Source organism: Zingiber officinale, chromosome 2A (genome assembly GCF_018446385.1).
Source record: "Zingiber officinale cultivar Zhangliang chromosome 2A, Zo_v1.1, whole genome shotgun sequence".
Classification (NCBI taxonomy): Eukaryota; Viridiplantae; Streptophyta; class Magnoliopsida; order Zingiberales; family Zingiberaceae; genus Zingiber; species Zingiber officinale.
In genome coordinates, this window is record NC_055988.1 from 155,752,276 (window position 1) to 155,773,218 (window position 20,943).

Here is a 20,943-nt window from a genome sequence, read left to right on the forward strand (position 1 = left end):
GAGAAATTTTATTTTTTAAAATTTCCGGAAACAAATAAGGAAAGTTTTAATTGTTGATTGAAACTTGTCCAATTAGCTTCCTATTGATTTGGCCGGCCATCATTGTTTAATTGGGGAAATATTATTTTATTTTTCTCAATTAAATCATGTCAAGGAAATTAAGGAAAATTTATTGTAATTAAATTTCCTAATTTACCTAGGCCAAGGAATATAAAAGAAGGGGTGAGGGTGCCTTCACAAGACACAACATCTATTATTCCTCTCCCTCTTTTGTTCCTTGGTGTGGCCGGCCATCATCTCCTTCTCTTCCTCTTGTGGTGGCCGAACCTCTCCCTCTCCCTTGGAGTTCTTGTGGTGGCCGGATACTACTCGGAGAAGAAGAAGAAGAAGGAGAAAGCTAGCATCTCTTGGAGCTTGGTTAGTATTTTGGTTTTCTCCTTGGTGAAGCTTTTCTTTTGTGGCCGAACCTTGCTTGGAGGAGAAGAAGGTGGTTGGTGGTTTCTCATCTTGGAAGATCGTTGCCCACACAACGTCCGAGGTTAGAAGAGGAATACGGTAGAAGATCAAGAGGTTTTCCTACAAGGTATAACTAGTAATTTCTATTTCCGCATCATGCTAGTTATTTATGGAAATAATACCAAATATAAGAGGCTTACGTTCTAGTATTTCAAATATGTTTTTCAAGTTGTGTTCTTTTGTTTCTTTCTTTTCCTTGTGATTTGATTGTTCTCTTTGGTTAACCTAAAGTTATTTTAGGAAATTAAATATTAGCTTTCTATTAAATGTTTTGTCTAGTCGGTGGTGGTTGCTCCCATATCCAAGAAGGCCATGTGCCTCGCCACGTCAGTACTGGGAACCTTTTATGGAAATTAATATTTAATGGAATTAATAACTTAAGGAGACTTGGGTCGAACGTGTTAAGTTCCGCAGGAGATCCAAGTCAAAACCTAAAAGAACAAATAGATTAAGTTTTGGATCAAACGTGTTAAGTTCCGCAGGAGATCCAAAATTTAATTTAAAAGAACACATGGTAGCTAGGAAAAGGTTCAGATCTTTGTACAAAATTTTTGTACAGTGGAACCTATAGGCTTTCCGAGTAGCAACCAACAAAGAGTAAGTTATCGTTGTTCACAACTTCACTCGTCGTGATCAACAAACTCTCCCACTAACTCCAATGTTCTTTCTTGAACATTCTCTAGACATCCTCCATTCTCCTTTTTGACACACATCAAAAGGAGTTAATCAAGGTCAAGAGTTTCTTCCTAATGAAAGTCTCATACCTTTCATTGAAACTCTTAATTTCCCCCTTGACACTAGAGTCAACAATTAACTTAGTGATAATCTCATATCACCTAAGTCTTTTAGGAGTAAAAACTCCCCCTAAAAGTCAACTCCCCCTTGACTAATAGGTAAAACTCCCCCTAAAGGTCAACTCCCCCTTGACCATTGCACCAACAATGTCTTGGAGAGTTTCAAACCTTTAGAAATCCAAAACACCAACTTCATTGCTGAAATTTCAGAAATTTCAGACAGCACAGTCGAAACTGGCACACCCTGATCGGTCACCAGACCGATCAGGCTCCTTCTGGATCGGTCCAGTGACCGATCCACATAGACCTGGACCGATCAGGCAACCTCCTGATCGGTCCACGACCTCTGATTTCCGATTTCTGAATTTTTCTTCTTCTGAAATTCAGAAACCTCTAGAAACTCACAGAAAATTCCAAAGATTGTGAAATTTTGAGGATACGTTCCTCATAACATATACTATCATGGAAAAATAGTTTTCTATGAAAATAAGTTCCATTTTCAAATCTTTATATAAAGTTCAAAAACTTTGAAATAGTTCAAGTTTACCTCAACTTTGTATCAATTTGCTCAATGATGAATGATATCACTAGAAAAGCTTCATCAAGGTTTTTCAAATCAATTTTGAAATGATTTTAAACCCTTTAATTTGGGACCACAATCTTTGGGCTATATGTACATGACTTGTACATAAGCTTTCCCTATGATCCCCAATTTCGAATTAGGCTTATCTAGGTACAATAACCATGCACCTTGATCCTAACTCATCATCCTAATATCTCACACACATCTAAGGTGTATCAAAAACACATCCAAGTCAATTTTGATGTGAGATATGGGTTTAGGTTATCTTAGGCTAAGGTCTCATGCATTTTCTAAACATCAATTTGATCTCCATATCAAATTATGTTTTTAACCTTAAATCAAATTAATTAATTATAAATGCAAAAGATGATGACATGGCATAAAATGATATCATATATAATAACATGTGTCAATGTCATGATGTCATGGCATAAAGTATGAAACTTAAATAAAGCATGACATTTAACTAACCTAAGCATTATCATGACATTTTAAATGATTATAAAATAAATATGATGTCATGACATGGCGTATGGCAAACAATATATGGCAAATAACATGTCAAGGTATAGAAAATACCTAATTCTGGCCTTAGTTGCCATTTTTGATAATTTTTATCATTTTGCCATAAAATTCTATATTCCTAAGTGTAATAGACCTAAAGTCATATCCTCAAGACTTTTAGATCATTATGTGCCAATTAGATTGACCTAAGAGAACTCCTCAAATGTAGTTGGCACATTCTAATCACCTTAGGAATAACTCTTAATTTCATTTTCAAGGCTTGATCACACCTTGAAAATTCCTAAAGTGCCACCTTTTGCCATGATTAGGTTAACTACTTATTCAATTAAGGTTGGCACACCCTAACTCATCTAGCGTGATGAAATCACGCTCCTAGGAACCCAATACCTATTGGAGTTCATTGGGTTCACTAAGTATTCACTAGGGATGACTTCCCTAGCAACCCTTCTAATGACCCTCCTAGGCTTTAATGCCTTGGTCATTTGGGACTCATCAAGATCAACTCTAGGGGTGACTCCCCTTGTGACCTTGGTGATGGTCTTTCTAGCCCTAGATTTTGTTCCATAATCGAATGGAACATTGTGATAAGTAGGCTTGACCATTTGGGACTTAGGTTTGTGACCCAAACCTTTCTTGTCCTTGGACATTGGTTTTTGACCCTTAAACCCTAGAGATGACTTCTCCAAGTTCTTAAGAGCCTTTTCCAAAGTATCAAGTCTTGACCTCAAGACTTGATTCTCCTTCTCTAATACCTCAATTTTTAATTTTTCATTTTTCTTTGAGGTATTCCTAGGCATGTGTCTAGTTGATTTGGGATTTCTACCTAGGTTCTCCTTAGCCTTTGATGAGTTAGTCCTAGGGTTGGCTTTCCTAGTGTTATCCTTATCTAGGCTCACATGTTTGGCACCTAAGCATGTGTATCGATTTCTATAATTAACATGCTTATCATTATTAGCAATAGCAATAAGGCTACTAGCATGTGTTCTATTTGAATTGCAAAAATGAACCTTAGAGATTACCTTAGGGTTTGCCTTAGCTCCCCCTATCGATGTGCTCGTCTTCTTGTCCTTGTGAGGTTGCCTCCCCCTTGGACATTGGCTCCGATAATGTCCCCTTCGCTTGCATTGAAAACACACCACGTGCTCTTTGCCTTTGCGTATCGGGACTCCTGCTTTCTTGACCTTTGGCGCCGGTGGAGACTTTCTAATCCTCTTTGGACACTTACTCTTGTAATTTCCATACTCCCTACAGTCAAAGCACATTATATGTAATTTATTTGAAATTGAAATGCTTGAGTTACCTAGGGTTGAGGATGGATGAAGACTTTCTTCTTCATCCCTTCCGGAGGTAGAAGCTTCTTCCTCTTGCTCCATTCTTGAAGAAGAACTCTCCTTCTCTTCTTCCTTAGATGTTGAGTAGCCCTCAACTTCTAATTCCTCTCCTCCATGATGTGAGCTACTTGGCTCACTTGACTCCTCTTCATGGCTTGAAGTGGAGTTCCCCTCATGGAACTTAGCCAAGTTGTTCCACAACTCCTTGGCATTGTTGTATCCACCTATCCTACACAAAACATCATTAGGTAAAGAAAATTCAAAAATCTTCAATACCTCATCGTTGACTAGGGATTGGTGGACTTGTTCCTTGGTCCACTCCTTCTTCTCCAGGGTTTCTCCTTTCTTGTCCGTCGGAGGCTTGAAACCTAATTGGACACAACTCCAATTCTCAAGATTAGTCATAAGAAAATATTTCATTCTTACCTTCCAAAACGCGAAGTCGTCGCGATCGTAGAAGGGTGGAATGGTGATGTCGTCTCCGAGTTGATCCATCTCTAGCTTGTGCACCCTCGGGTGTTAATCCGGCGAAGAGCGACCTCGCTCTGATACCACTTGTTAGGATCGATGATCGCGGCTAGAGAGAGGGGGTGTGAATAGCCGACCCCAAATCGTTCGTTTCTTCCTACGAATTAGGTTAGCGCAGCGGAAATAAACAATAGAAACGAAGATGAGAAAGACAAACCTCAAACAAACCGATGTAACGAGGTTCGGAGATGATGCTCCTACTCCTCGGCGTGTCCGTAAGGTGGACGAAGCCTATCAATCCGTCGGTGGATGAGTCCCCGGAGAACCGGCTAGTAAATACTCCTTGTGGGTGGAGAAACCTCGCCACAATACTTTCTTGCAACAGCAAGATCAGAGTGTACAAGAAATACAAGAAGAAGCAACGATATGAATGTAAAAACAAACACGCTTGCCTTCGACTGGTTTCCGTTGATGAAACAGCAACTTCACAGAAGAACAGCAGCAGCTGACCAGCCGGGGAAGCTCACACGAAGCTTCACGAAGCAGAGAGCTCAGCAAAGCTCAAGTGCAGCAAGAAGCAAGGGCAAGAAGGAAGAAGTAACCCCAGAACAGTAGCTCCTCAACCCCTTTTATAACATGCGAAGAAGACACAGAAGAAACTAGCTGTTGCTAGGCAACGGCTAGGATGTGGACCGATCAGGCTTCATCCTGATCGGTCCACAAGGGTCCTGATCGGTCTTGGGGACCGATCAGGCTATGTCCTGATCGGTCCAGGAGGGGTCTGATCGGCCCCTTTGACCGATCAGCCTTTCTCCTTCTTCTCTTCTGTTTGCTTCCTGATCGGTCTTCAGACCGATCAGATAATCCACAGAAGCATTCTGTTTGATTACTGATCGGTCACCAGACAGATCAGTCGTATCACTGGATCGGTCCCCAGATCGATCCAGAGCTTGGTTTTTGCCCAAACCAAGTCCCAAACCTTCCAAACCAATATCCGGTCAACCTTGACCTATTGGTATCTCATGCTTAGCATCTGGTCACTCCCTTGACCTGCTAAGACTCCCTACCAAGTGTCCGGTCAATCCCTTTGACCCACTTGGACTTTTCTCTTCGTGTCAAGTATCCGGTCACTCCCTTGACCTACTTGACCTTCTCAACACCAGATGTCCGATCACCCTTGATCCATCTGGATTTTCCTTTGCTCACTCACCAGGACTTTCACCTAGCTTCACTCACTAGGGTTTTCACCTGGCTTCACTCACCAGGATTTCCAATCTGCCCGGCTTCACTCACCAGGACTTTCCAACTGCCTGGCTTCACTCACCAGGACTTTCCCACTGCCTGGCTTCACTCACCAGGACTTTCAATCTGTCTGCCTGGCTTCACTCACCAGGACTTTCCACATCCGGTCCAGAGAACGAGCTACCGAGCCCTCTCTGACCACAGTTCGGAGAACGAGCTACCGAGCCCTCTCCGACTTCCATGTGCCAAGCTTCCAAACTTGGACTCCTCCGTGCCAAGTCTCCATACTTGGACTTTTCCCGTGCCAAGCTCCCTGCTTGGACTTTTCCGAGTCAGGTCAACTCACCTCAGGTCAACCAGGTCAACCTTGACCACGGATTACACCCACAACCTCCCAAGTTTCTGTTCTTGTCAAACATCAAGATACAACTTGAGTCAGGTCAACTCACCTCGGGTCAACCAGTTCAACCTTGACCTAAGGTTGCACCAACAATCTCCCATCAAAATACAACTCTTTTGTTCTTGTCAAACATCAAAATACAACTCGAGTCAGGTCAACTCGAGTCGGGTCAACCAGGTCAACCTTGACCTAAAGTTGCACCAACATTATAGGCATCCACGATGGATGCCCACAGTGCATTTCGAGAAAACACATTTAGCGTATACCTTATTAAGTCTCGATTCTCCATTTGATAGTCGATTGTATGAAGCCCATTTAGGATATCTTTTATCCTTGCATGTAGTTGACTCGCAGATTCTCCTTCCTTCATTTTTATCTTAAATAATTTATTCAAATAAATGTCCTTTTTTGTTACCTTTGCATCGTTGGTTCCCTCGTACAATTCGATGAGTTTATCCCACAGCTCCTTCGTATTTTTGTGTGGGCCAACGCGATTCAGTTCTTTCTTCGTTAGCCCACACTGGATTGTGTTGAGAGCCTTGAAGTCGATCTGAGCCTTCTTCTTCATTTCCTAATTCCAATGTTCCGGGTTCATTGTAATTCCGGAGTTGTTGACGGGAGCTTTGTAGCCTCTGGTGATGTTGAACCACTGGTCAAAGTCGGTCTTCAAGTATACCTCCATCCGCTTCTTCCAGTAGGGAAGTCGTCACCATTGAAGAGGGGAGGACAGACAGTGTTGTATCCCTCGTTTTGATCCATGAATCTTGCACACAAAGAGAAAAGGAGAAAGGAGGTCCCAAGACTTGGTCTTGTATTAGCAATGTTTGAGATATAAAAAAAAAATAGAAGAACTCGAGAGATGTTGCACCAAGTTCGAGTTAAAATCAAACGAGCAAAAAAATTTATCTGAATAGGTAAAGTTTTACCAATTCAGATAGAAAAAAACTGAAAATGTTTTTCCCCGGCTTGATTGGTGGTTGCACCAATTCAGAGCAGAACCTGCTCTGATACCACTTGTTGGATCGATACTCACGTGAGAAGGGGGGTGAATCACATGGTTTTCAAAAAATTATTTTCTCATTTTTAAAATCACGAGTGTGAATGCAGCAGAAAGTAAATAAGAAATCGAAAACAAAAAACCATAAGAAAACACAGTCGGTTTATTTGGTTCGGAGCTTTCGGCGACTCCTACTCCAAGACCTAGGTCTTGCGAACCTACCGATGGGTAATCCATTAAAAATCTCTTCCGGTACCTCTAGAAGAGGGAATCGAGTACAAAAAGGATTAGAACAAGTGCAACACACTGCACTTGTCCTTTTGCAGAAATTAAGTACACAAACAAAATTCGTTACCAACACTTAAGGATAGAAATAGGAGCACTCGTGTGTCATTGTGGGTCTATCGGTCGCGATCAAAAGTCCTTGGAATAGTCGTCGGGCACAGTAGCTTTGCAGCAGAGTCATAGTAGAAGACTAGAGCAGTCGGAAGCCCAAACGGATGTGCAGTAGCTCGTATATCGGTGTTCTCTCAAAGCCTTCTCGAGATTGCCTTAAATAGGGCTTGGAAGACGCCTTCCATAGCTGTTGAAGGCGCCTTCAACCTGGAAATTTGATCCCAAGCAACCTGGCACTTATTCGAGACTGCGTCCAAAATTTATCCTGTGGAAGGCACCTTCCATAGCCATGGAAGGCGCCTTCTATGAACAGTACAAAGACGCCTTTACTGCTTGAAACCACCTTCGGGCACTATTCATCCAAAGATAAATTTTCTCCTTTGTCCTGAAAAACAATGTTAGTCCAAATAACCTGCAACACAAGGAAAATAATAATTAATAATAAAGAGTAGTAATTAGTTCTTGCCCTCCCATGACCAGAAACTAGTCAAAGTCTCAATTTAGGGATCCCAAATGGACCTAAAATGGATCGACGCCTACTGTCCCTCAATCGGGACGCGTCCTCACAAGGTCACTCTTCTCTAGTGACTTACCTTAACTTACCAATTTACCAGACATCCGGTCAGCTCGTCGACCTGTCTGGACTTCATACCAGCTATCCGATCGACCCGTTGGCCAAGTTGAACTTCTCGCCAGATATCTGATCAGCCCGTCGATCTATCTGGACTTCATACCAGCTATCCAATCATCCCGTTGACTTAGCTGGATTTCCTGCTAGATATCTGGTCAGTCCGTCGACCTATTTGGACTTCTCCTGCACACTTAATCAAGTGGTTAGATCACAACAAAACCTAACTTAACTTACTTGTCATTAATCAAAATCTGAGTTAGACCGTCAGTACAAACTGCACCAATAACTTTGACTTGTTTGATCACATTAAAATTATCATAGGGTACTTACAGTATAATGCTGCATGAATAAGAAAAGACAATAAGATCTGTCTTAATCTCAACTTGCAAACCTCCCAGTTTCTTCAGTTGGACTAGCGACCAAGGATTTTTCTCTTCTCGGGACACGACCTCCCCGTCACTCTATTCCAGTTGCTTACCTCAACCTACCTACTAAATATCGGGTCCTCCAGACCTGCTTAGACTTCAACTCAACATCAGATCAGCTCCCCAGGACTTCCTCTCGATATCATGTTCTCCAAACCTATCGAGTCCAACTGTAAGTGTCAGGTCCTCGACCCACCTAGACTTCCTACCTGGCTTCCACGATCTGCTAAGACTTTCCTACCTAGCCGCGACTAGGGATTTTCTGATTGAGTAAATAGCCTGCACACTTAGGCAATTTATCAGATTACAATAAGAATTAACTTGAATCTTTGACAATATCAAAACTCAAGTTCGATTCTAGTGCATCCTGCACCAACAGTGTGTAGTAGCTACTACGTTGTAGCAGCCACTACATAGTAGTTGCTACACACTGTAGCATCTATTATGTTGTAGCAACTACTACACAATAACTGCTATAATGTGTAACAGTTGCTACGTTGTACAGCTACTACATTGTAGCAGTTACTAACTACTACATGTTGTAACAGCTATTATGTTGTAGCAGCTAATACACAGTAACTGCTGCACGTTGTAGCAGCTAATACGTTGTAGCAGTTGTTAGAGTGTATACTAGCTAAAAGCCTAACTTTTGTATAAATATTTATTTAGAAATAAAGAATCACAATGGTCAATATCTACATTTATTTGTTAAAAGTAATTTGTTCAATTAATTTATATAGTAGACAACATGGTGTGTGGTGTCACATGCAAAAGATCATGTTGTCGGTTCTTTATAAATTATAAACAGTTGCTCGCGACTAAGATGGAAAGGAATAAACCGTTGAAGTAGTCGTAGTGTAATTAAGTATTAGTTTATCTTAACTAATAAATTACACTGATACACTCCAAGTGTATTGAGTAGGACCATTTTAGGTAAGTTCTTTTTGTACTGATTTTATAAAAAAACTAGACCTTAGTTATTATGAAAGTGTGTGCTCTTAATCCTAATATAATAACAAACACAAATATTTAGTATTTATTTCTTTGACTTATCAATGGGTGAGATTTAACTCGATAAGTCAATAAGCCCGATAAGTTGGGAAACGATATTACTTATAGTGTGTGTTGTTGATTATAGAAGGAATCTGTGTCCTAATTATCTAGGTTGAGAATGCCCCCAAGAGGAGCTCATAAGGATTGTCATGTTAAACCCTACAGGTGGACTTAGTCCGACATGACAATGAAGTTGAGTGGTACTACTCTTGGAGCTAGATATCAATTAAGTAAGTTGTCAGTAACTTACTTAATTAGTGGACATTCATTATCTTAAACACAGGGAGACTAACACACTCATGATAAGAAGGAGCCCATAATGTAATTTGGGATTGGTGCGGTAGTGCGATAATAACTCTCTAGTGGAATGAGTTATTATCGATGAACTTGAGTTGTGTATTCGGGGCGAACACGGGATACTCAAGCTCATCGAAAGGCCAAAACCAATTTCTCCTCTAGGTCCCTGTCGTAGCCTCATTAAAGTCTCAAGTTCATCCAAATATAAGCCCATCTTGGTGTCCAAGAAGGGGGTCGGCCTAATGCTTGGTGACCAAGCAAGGGTCGTCCACATTATCCTCTTAAGGAGCCGGCCCCTTGCTTGGTGCCCAAGCAAGAGGGGGCCGGCCACAATAATTTAAACAAGGAGGGGTGTTTTTGAATTTTTAAAATCTTCTCTTTGTAGAAAACTACAAGTTTTAAAAGAGAGATTTTAAATTTAAAAACATTCCTTATTTGAATTAGGCCACATGTTTTAAAAGAAAGTTTAAAAGTTTTAAAACTTTCATTTTTTAACCATCCTCATGGTTTAGGAAAAAAGGAAGAGAAGTTTTAAAATTTAAATTTTCTATCACCATGTTAAAAAAGAAAATTTTATAAGAGAAGTTTTAAATTTTAAAACATGGTTTTAATTTTTAAAATTTTCCTTTTTTAACTCCTACTTTAGGAAATTGAAAGAGAGCTTGTAAAATTTTATAAGAGGATTTCTTCTTGCAAAATTTTATAAAAATATATATATATATTTCCTTCCTTATAGGAGCCGGCCACCCTTGCTTGGTGCCCAAGCAAGGGGTTGGCCAATAAGATTAAGTCATCATCCAATCAAATTAAAACTAATCTATGATTGGTGATTAATTCAATCAAGAGGAAAGAAAAGGAAAAATAAAAAGGGAAAAGGAAAAACATGAGGAAGATTTTAATTTTTGTAAAAAGTTTTTCCTTATTTGCCTTGGGCAAGTATTATAAAAGAAGGGGAGGAGAGGCTTCATGGGTTAATGAATTCTTTTTCTCTATTCTCTCTAGTCTCCTCCTTAGGGCCGGCCCCTAGCTCTTTATCATGCTAGGGCCGGCCACATATATTGCTTGTGGTTCCTTTAAGTGGTCGGATACAAGGAGGAGGAGAAGGAGGAGAAGGAGAAGAAGAAGAAAAAGAAGAAGGAGGCATCTAATTCTAGTCTCTTGCTTGTGCTCTCTCATGATGGCCGGATCTCTCCCCTTCCCTTTCCCTTGCTCTCTTTGGTTCCTAAATTGGTGGTGGTGGTGGCCGGATTTTAGATGAAGAGGAAGGAAGCTTTTGGGTGGTGTTCATCTTGGAGGATCGTCACCCACACGACATCTAAGGCGAGGCGAGGCAAGGAATACGGCAGAAGATCTCGAGGTCATTAGCATACAAAAAGAAGGTATAATTAGTAGTTGTTTTCCGTATCATGCTAGTTATTTCTTTTTGTAAGAATTCAAAACACAAGAGGCATTAGATCTAGTATTTCGAATTAATTTTTTCAAATTTGTGTTTTCTTTGTTTTCGAATTTGTGATTCGATTGTTCTTTTTAGTTAACATAGAGTTATTTAAGGAAATTAAATATTAGCTTTCCTTAAAAGGTTTTGTCTAGGCGGTGGTGGTTGTTCCCATATCCAAGAAGGCCATGTGCCTCGCCATGCAGTCCTGGAAGCCAATTTTGGAAATTAATATTTAATGGAATTAAAAACACAAGTGGATTTGAATCAATAGTGTTAAGTTTCGCTTGCGATTCAAATCTAAATCATTAAGAACAGATAAGTTAAATTTGGAATCAATGATGTTAAGTTCCGTCTGCGATTCCTAATTTAACTTCTAAAGAACACATTAGGTTATTTAAGGAAAGGTTCGACATTTGTACAAAAAATTTTTGTACAGTGGAACCGGTATGTTTTCCTAGGACTAACCAACAATTGGTATCAGAGCTAGGGTTTGCCTCTGTGTGTTTAGAATTCAAATAGGTTATGCACATATCATACATAATTTAGGTAGGATAATAGTAGGATGTGCTAAATTTTTGGTTGCAGGCTCCAACTATTATGGCTTATAGATGTTGTGTGTGATTGGACCCTTGGACATGTCAAGGGCATTATTGTGTGCATGATTGTATGTAACTAAGACAGCAGGAGCTGTATTATCCCTAGGATTTTAGAATTTTATTTTCGATCTAGATTTCATGTACATTCCCTCGTGGAATATAGGATCGACACATGTAAAATTCAATTTTTGTCGCGAATTGGATGCTTGCGAGGTGTGGTACTTTTGAAGCACCAGAGGCGCAGCGGAATAAGAAGCAAGATGGATGCGACGTCTCGACCCGATGGCGGTGGCTAAAGGTGGCAGCAGCTAGGGTTGGAGCACACGGAGGACAGTGATGGAAAAGGCCATAATAGTTGGAAAAATAATTTCCATATTTATTGCTTTTATTTACTGTGATGTGTATGTATGCATGTGATGTATGCTAGGATAGTTTAAAATTCCTCACTTTAAATAACTAAGTGGGAGAGAGATTTATTTTAATAAATTCCATGGTCTTCATTACTGGTTTGTAAGTGATGCAAATAAACTTACGTATTGGCTCTGAGTGCCTTCCTCCATATCGGATGAGTTTGTTTGCGGATCACTAGATCAAACTTCCATTTAGGATGATTATAGGAAATTAATTAAGAGTGTGTGATCTTCCCTATCGGAAGGGGTGCAATCTTATTAATGAACTTAGTGTCAAGTAATGGTATACACTTAGGCACGTCTAATAGTATCCTCCCCATCGGAGGCACTGCTATTATTTGTGTGACCAAAGGAAAACCAACTATTAATTTGTCAAAAAGATAAGTTGACAAGATAATAAAATTAAAACCCCCTCTTACAAATGTCGAGTTTTTGTATACGTCCACACTATCGTAGCATACAAAATTCACGGTGTATGAGGTAATTTTATTTGTCAGGATGACAAGAAAATAAAATTAATGGGAAAAACTCCTCTTACAAATGTTTGGTTTTGTATACGTCCACACTATCGTGGCATACAAAATTAACGGTGTTTGAAGTAATTTTATTTGTCATAAATATTTATTGACAAGATAATTAATGGGTAAAACCCTCCTCTTACAAATGTTCAAATTTGTATACGTCCACACTATCGTGGCATGCAAAATTCCCAGTGTTTGAGGTGTTAGTGAATTTAAATAATATTGTTTTGAGGAATCAATGTTATTTTAAATTCAAAGTTTTGACCAAAATATTTGATCAAAGATAGACCAACTATTAATTTTATTTGTCATGAAGTTAGGATGACGAGATAATAAAATTAATGAACAAAATCTCCTTTTTGAATTTGTATACGTCCACACTATCGTGGCATACAAAATTCACGAGGATTTTAAGGAGTTAGTCTTGACCAAATATTTTTGTGATTCTTAGGATTTTAAATGTTAGTCAATCCCCTAGTTGTTATACTATAGAAAAGACTTAGTAGTCCCAATTATAATGATTGGAAATAGGACTTGGACATTAAGGTAGACCGTCTTCTTAGAACTGAGAGCAATATAGGTGTATTTAATTCATTAGTTGTTGAAACATGTTTAGTTGTGTTATCTACCAGTACCTAGAGTGTAGATACAGATGCCACTAATCATGTCTGCAATTCATTGCAGGGTTCCAGGAAACCCGACAGCTATATGAAAAGGAAAACACCGTCTACATGGGCACTACTACAAAAGTAGCAACTGTTGTAGTGGGAGATGTTTATCCTCTGATAGGAATAAAATATGGATTTTCAGAAATTATCTTTATGTACTAAGTTTAGAAAGAACCTGATTTCGGTTTCTAAACTATTAAAGAATAGATATTATGTCTATTTTGATAACAAACTTGTTATCAAGAAAAATAGGGAAGTTATTTGTTCTGGTACGTTGGTTGACAATTTATAATTCAATAACTTCCACGATGCAATAAATGGAAATTAATAACATATTTTCTAACTTTAATAAGAGAAAGTAACCTTTGGAAATGAACTAATCATATTTTTGGCATCTAAGGCTAGGTTATATTAACTTTAGTAGGATTCAAAGGATAATAACCAATGAACTCTTGAGTTCATTGGTAGTGAAAATCTTTCTAACCTACGAGTCTTACTTGGAAGGAAAAATAACCAAGAAGCTTTTAAGTCTAAGGGGTATGGAGCCAAAGATATGTTGGAATTAGTTCATTCTGATTTGTGTAGACCTTTGACTATCCAGGCAAGAGGTTGTTTTGAATATTTCATCTCTTTTATAGACGACTATTCGAGATAAGGATACATTTACTTGACGCGCCACAAGTCTAAGTGTTTTGATTAGTTCAAAGAGTACTAAGATGATGTGGAGTAACATCAAAGTAAAAATATCAAGACACTACGGTGAAATCGTAGTAACGAGTACCTCTTAGGAGAGTTTAGGAGTCACTTATCAGAAGTCGGGATGTAATCCCAACTAACTGCACCTGGTACACCCCAACAAAATGGTGTAGTAGTAAGAAGGTATAAGGCTCTTATGGAATAATTAGATCGATGATGAGTTATTCAGAAAATTACCAAATTCGTTTTAAGGATATACACTGGAAACGGAAGTGAACATAGTACCTTCTAAGTCAGAACTCTCTACTCCCATAGAATTGCAGAATGGCATAAGCCTAGTCTGAAGCATATTCGGATTTAGGTGGTCTAGCACATGAGAGACACTGATAAGTTGGACATGAGTTCACTTGTTTGTGAGTTATCCTAGAAAAACGAAAAGAGGTTTATAGTCCTTAAAATCGAAAGGTCATTGTTGGCACCAATGCCCGATTTTAGAAAAGGACTATACTATAAACCACAAGCCCATGAGTAAAAATTATTCTTAAGGAAATTAAAGGACACATCTAATCTAGTACCAACTGTACAAGATGAAATATCACAAGAAATTGTAACACGTATCACAAATGATACACAATTGCAGAAAGTGCCTCATCATAGTGGGAGGGTTGTTAGGCAACCTAAAAGATTCATGTTTTGGAAGAGTCTTTGGACTTTGTCCCTGGTGGACATGAACATGATCCCCGGACATATGATGAAGCACTCCAAGATAAAGATGCAGCATCTTTGCAAAGAATACAGAATTAGAATATATGTATTCTAATAGAGTCTGGGAGCTTATAAAATCACCAAATGATGTAAAAGCCATTGGGTGAAAATAAGTCTACAATAGGAAAAGAGGGATAAACAGGAAGGTAGGAACTTTCAAAGCAAGGCTTGTTGAAAAAAGAAACTTTTTCACCGGTAGACATGCTTAAGTCTATTCGGATTCTTTTATCTATTACTTATCATATGGACTATGAGATTTAGCAAGTGGATGTCAAGATAGCTTTCCTTAATGGAAGTCTTGAAGAAAACATCCATATAAAGCAACCAGAAGGGTTCATTGCAAAGAGCAAAGAGCAGCTTGTGTGTAAGCTCAATCAGTCTATGGACTGAAGTAAAGCTTCAAGGTCTTGGAACATCCGGTTTAATAAAGTAATCCAGACCTATGGATTTATTTTATAACCGAATGAGTCTTGTGTATATAAGAAGTGTGATGGAAACGTGGTGGTATTTCTTGTACTATACGTAGATAACATTTTTGGTAGTTGGAAACAATATTAAAGTATTGTCAGAAGTAAGGGTATAGTTGTCCAAACAATTCGATATGAAGGACTTGGGAGAATGCATATATTCTTGAGATCAAAGGGATCGCAAGAAAAGAATATTTTACTTGTCCCAAGCTTCATATATCGAAATAATCCTTGCTCGTTTTAAGCATGCAAAACTCCAAAAAAGGTTTCTTACCTTTTCAGCATGGAGTAGCTTTATCTAAAGAGATGTCTCCGAATACATCAAAGGAGATAGAGAAAATGAAGGCAGTTCCTTATGCTTCGGCTGTCGGAAGCCTAATGTATGCTATGCACGAGATCAGAAATTTATTTTGCCAAGGGCATAGTTAGCAGATATCAAAGTAACCCTGGACAAGGACATTGGATTGCGGTAAAGCATATATTGAAGTACCTTAGAGGCACTTGAGATTATATGCTATCTTACAAGGTAGATAATTTGGTCCCTGTGGGTTGCACGGATTTTGACTTCCAATTGGATAGGGACAATAGTAAGTCAACCTCAGGGTTTTTGTGTTTACTTTAGGAGGTGAAGTCATAACTATGGAAGAGTGATAAGCAAAAGTGCTTTTTCGGACTCCACCATAGAAGCTGAGTAAGTGGCAGCCTCTGAGGCAGTCATAGAAGCTGTATGGCTCAGATACTTCATGATGGACTTAGACATGTTTTCTGGTTTGTCCAAAAATTATTACAATTTATTGTAATAATAGTGGTGCAGTAGCAAACTCAAAGAAACCATAAGTCCATAAGACAAGTAAACACAATAAAGCGCAAGTACCACCCAATACGAGCAATCATATAAACGAGGAGAAGTTGTTGCCGCCTAGATTGCATTAGGTGATGACCCGTAGATCCTTTCACTAAGGTCCTTAAGGCAAGAGCTTTTGATGGACATGTTGAAGGGTTGGGAATCAGATGTATGACAGCATTTATGGCAGTATAGTCTTTTAGTATAAGTGGGAGATTGTTAGAGTGTATACTAAAAGACTAGCTTTTGTATAAACATTTATTTAGAAATAAAGAATCACAGTGGTCAATATCTATATTTATTTGTTAAATGTGATTTGTTCAATTAATTTATATAGTAGACAACATGGTGTGTGATGTCACACATAGAAGATCATGTTGTCAGTTCTTTATAAATTATAAACAGTTGCTCGCGACTAAGATGGAAAGGAACAAACTGTTGAAGTAGTCGTAGTGTAATTAAGTATTAGTTTATCTTAACTAATAAATTACACTGATACACTCCAAGTGTATTGAGTAGGACCATTTTAGATAAGTTCTTTTTGTACTGACTTTATAAAAAAACTAGACCTTAGTTATTATGAAAGTGTGTGCTCTTAATCCTAATATAATAACAAACACATATATTTAGTATTTATTTCTTTGACTTATCAATGGGTGAGATTTAACTCGATAAGTCAATAAGCCCGATAAGTTGGGAAATGATATTACTTATAGTGTGTGTTGTTGATTATAGAAAGAATATGTGTCCTAATTATCTAGGTTGAGAATGCCCCCAAGAGGAGCTCATAAGGATTGTCATGTTAAACCCTGTAGGTGGACTTAGTCCGACATGACAATGAAGTTGAGTGGTACTACTCTTGGAGCTAGATATTAATTAAGTTGTCAGTAACTTACTTAATTAGTGGACATTCATTATCTTAAACACAGGGAAACTAACACACTCATGATAAGAAGGAGCCCATAATGTAATTTGGGATTGGTGCGGTAGTGCGATAATAACTCTCTAGTGGAATGAGTTATTATCGATGAACTTGAGTTGTGTGTTCGGGGCGAACACGGGATACTCAAGCTCATTAGAAGGCCAAAACCAATTTCTCCTCTAGGTCCCTATCGTAGCCTCATTAAAGCCTCAAGTCCATCCAAATATAAGCCCATCTTGGTGTTCAAGAAGGGGGGCGGCCCAATGCTTGGTGACCAAGCAAGGGTCGGCCACATTATCCTCTTAAGGGGTCGGCCCCTTGCTTGGTGCCCAAGCAAGAGGGGGTCGGCCACAATAATTCAAACAAGGAGGGGTGTTTTTGAATTTTCAAAATCTTCTCTTTGTAGAAAACTACAAGTTTTAAAAGAGAGATTTTAAATTTAAAAATTTTCCTTATTTGAATTAGGCAACATGTTTTAAAAGAAAGTTTAAAAGTTTTAAAACTTTTCTTTTTTAACCATCCTCATGGTTTAGGAAAAAAGGAAGAGAAGTTTTAAAATTTAAATTTTCTATCACCATGTTAAAAAAGAAAATTTTATAAGAGAAGTTTTAAATTTTAAAACATGGTTTTAATTTTTAAAACTTTCATTTTTTAACTCCTACTTTAGGAAATTGAAAGAGAGCTTGTAAAATTTTATAAGAGGATTTCTTCTTGTAAAATTTTATAAAATATATATATATATATATTTCCTTCCTTATAGGAGCCGACCACCCTTACTTGGTGCCCAAGCAAGTGGTCGGCCAATAGGATTAAGTCATCATCCAATCAAATTAAAACTAATCTATGATTGGTGATTGATTCAATCAAGAGGAAATTAAAGGAAAAATAAAAAGGAAAAAGGAAAAACATAAGGAAGATTTTAATTTTTGTAAAATGTTTTTCCTTATTTGCCTTGGGCAAGTATTATAAAAGAAGGGGAGGAGAGGATTCATGGATTAATGAATTCTTTTTCTCTCTTCTCTCTAGTCTCCTCCTTAGAGTCGGCCCCTAGCTCTTTATCATGCTAGGGCCGGCCACATATATTGCTTGTGGTTCCTTTAAGTGGCCGGATACAAGAAGGAGGAGAAGGAGAAGGAGAAGAAGAAGAAGGAGGAGGAGGAGGAGGAGGAGGAGGAGGCATCTAATTCTAGTCTCTTGCTTGTGCTCTCTCATGATGGCCGGATCTCTCCCCTTCCCTTTCCCTTGCTCTCTTTGGTTCCTAAATTGGTGGTGGTGGTGGCCGGATTTTAGAGGAAGAGGAAGGAAGCTTTTGGGTGGTGTTCATCTTGGAGGATCATCACCCACACGACGTCCAAGGTGAGGCGAGGAATACGGCATAAGATCTCGAGGTCATTAGCATACAAAAAGAAGGTATAATTAGCAATTATTTTCCGCATCATGCTAGTTATTTCTTTTTGTAAGAATTCCAAACACAAGAGGCATTAGATCTAGTATTTTGAATTTGTGTTTCCTTTGTTTTCGAATTTGTGATTCGATTGTTCTTTTTGGTTAACCTAGAGTTATTTAAGGAAATTAAATATTAGCTTTCCTTAAAATGCTTTGTCTAGGCGGTGGTGGTTGCTCCCATATCCAAGAAGGTCATGTGTCTTGCCATGCAATCCTGGAAGCCAATTTTGGAAATTAATATTTAATGGAATTAATAACATAGGTGGATTTGAATCAATAGTGTTAAGTTCCACTTGCGATTCAAATCTAAATCATTAAGAACAGATAAGTTAAATTTGGAATCAATGATGTTAAGTTCCGTCTGTGATTCCTAATTTAACTTCTAAAGAACACACTAGGTTATTTAAGGAAAGGTTCGACACTTGTACAACAAAATTTTGTACAGTAGAACCGGTACGTTTTCCTAGGACTAACCAACAGCAGCTGCTATAACATGTATAGATACTAAAATATATGTAGCTGCTACAACATGTGTAGTAAACTTCTGAAAACTAAAACTTTTGATTCAGATATCATAATGAGACAATCTTTTTTTTTAATCGAATATCATTGAGAGATCTATAATTCAAAAAAAAAAGATCTCATTCTAATATCAAAGTTAAAAGTTATGGTATTTAGAAGTTTGCTATACATTTGTAGTAGCTACGGGTTCATAGTAGTTGTAGCAGTTGCATAATCGTAGCTGGTATAACATGAAAAACAAATGTAATTATAACATATATGAAACTGTAGCTGCTACAACATAGCAAAGTTTGCTTAAGTAGAATAACTAACATTATTAGCAAAAGAGGTTACATACATAAAAAAGAAGCAATAGCTCTCCACCTCCGTTCCCCTCCTCCTCTGTCGTGCAACTCTTGCTCGACGGAGAGCCCGTGATAGTTGTTGAGTACCACTCAGTTCGTTGTGACCATCAGTGCTTGGTGGTAATTATAGTTAACCGTTGTATCCTGAGAAACAGATAACCTGAGTAAACCTCGAAACACAGCCGGAGGTGGGCGAATATGTTTCAAGGAAACTGCGAACTCTAGCAGGCCTCGGTCCATTCGCTCGCTCGGCCCGCTCTTTCACTCAGGCTGCACTACCACGAACTACTCTCCCCGATCAGCCGATCTACCCAGCCGGTTGCTCGCTCAGCTGCTCTACTCGATTGGCCACTTGTCTGCTTCGCTCATCTAGTCGCACGCTTGCCCAGTCACTCGATTTTTCTACCTGGACGGCCGAATACTCACTCGGCCGCTGACTCATCTAGCCGTACGCTCGCTTGGCCATTCTGTCTTCGGCTGTTCTACCTGGTTGGTCACTCAGTCTGATTTGTGACTCGACCGTTCTGCCAGCCCTGCCACTCGACCGATCTACTAGGTTGGCCACTCTTTCTGGTCGGCCACTCTACTGCTTGCCCGCCCGACCCTTTAGTCCGCCCGACCGCTCTACTCCACTCATCCAGAGACTCGGTGTTCGGCAATCTCCACTGTCGACATTTCAGTCGCCTGAGACATTAGGTTGCTCGGCTTATTCGTCCACTTGCCCATTCGACACTCGTCCACTCAGACTCGCTCACACGATTTCTCGTCCGTACGGACTCGGTTGCTCGGACTTTACTGCTCGGATGTTCTGATCGCTCAGCCACTCTGCGGTCAACACTTGATAAAAATCAACTCCTACTAGTAGTTTGAGATTATCTGCTCAGGTTATCTTGACTGATAAGTTAAATTTAATTTGATATTTTTAAATTCGGCTATTTCTTTAATATCTCCGGTAACATATTGTTTATCCAACAAATTCATGTATGAGACTTTTGAAAATTCATGTATGAAAATTCTTATACCGGTGTTAGCATTGCTTATTGTATTCATCTTTATCTTTTTTGTTTACATTTCATATCTTTTATATATGTTTGTTAATATAAAAAATCCCAACTAACTACTAATGTTTGCTTTGGCAAGACCAGTCGAATTTGTATTTTCAGATTTACTTAGATCTCTCTCTCTCTCTATAGCTGTGTCACAAATCATGATAGATATTACCACATCATTATCACCTGCTTGTACGATGAATCCAACCAATCTTAACTCGTCCAAAGTCTTTATCATTGTCGCTTCACATCAACTACTTTGGCGAAAAATCAATCCATCTCAATTCATCCAAAATTCTTCTATTGTAGCTTAAATGGTGTCCACATTAATGGGCCACAGGACTTGGACAAATAGTTTCAATTTTTTTTACAAAGTTTTTTATTATACATTGCAAGCTGGACACTACTCCACTCTAGTCTGAACTCTGAAGGTTGAATAAATTTAGTTCTAGCTAGCTAGCTACATGTTAAATAAGTTTTTAGTCTTGTTAAAAAATTTAATATAGAACGCCATGATTAATTATTCGATGTAAATTTTGTTTTTCTTGTCATATGTATAGCTTCCACGTTGAGTTGGCTTTGTTTGTTGAGTCGTGT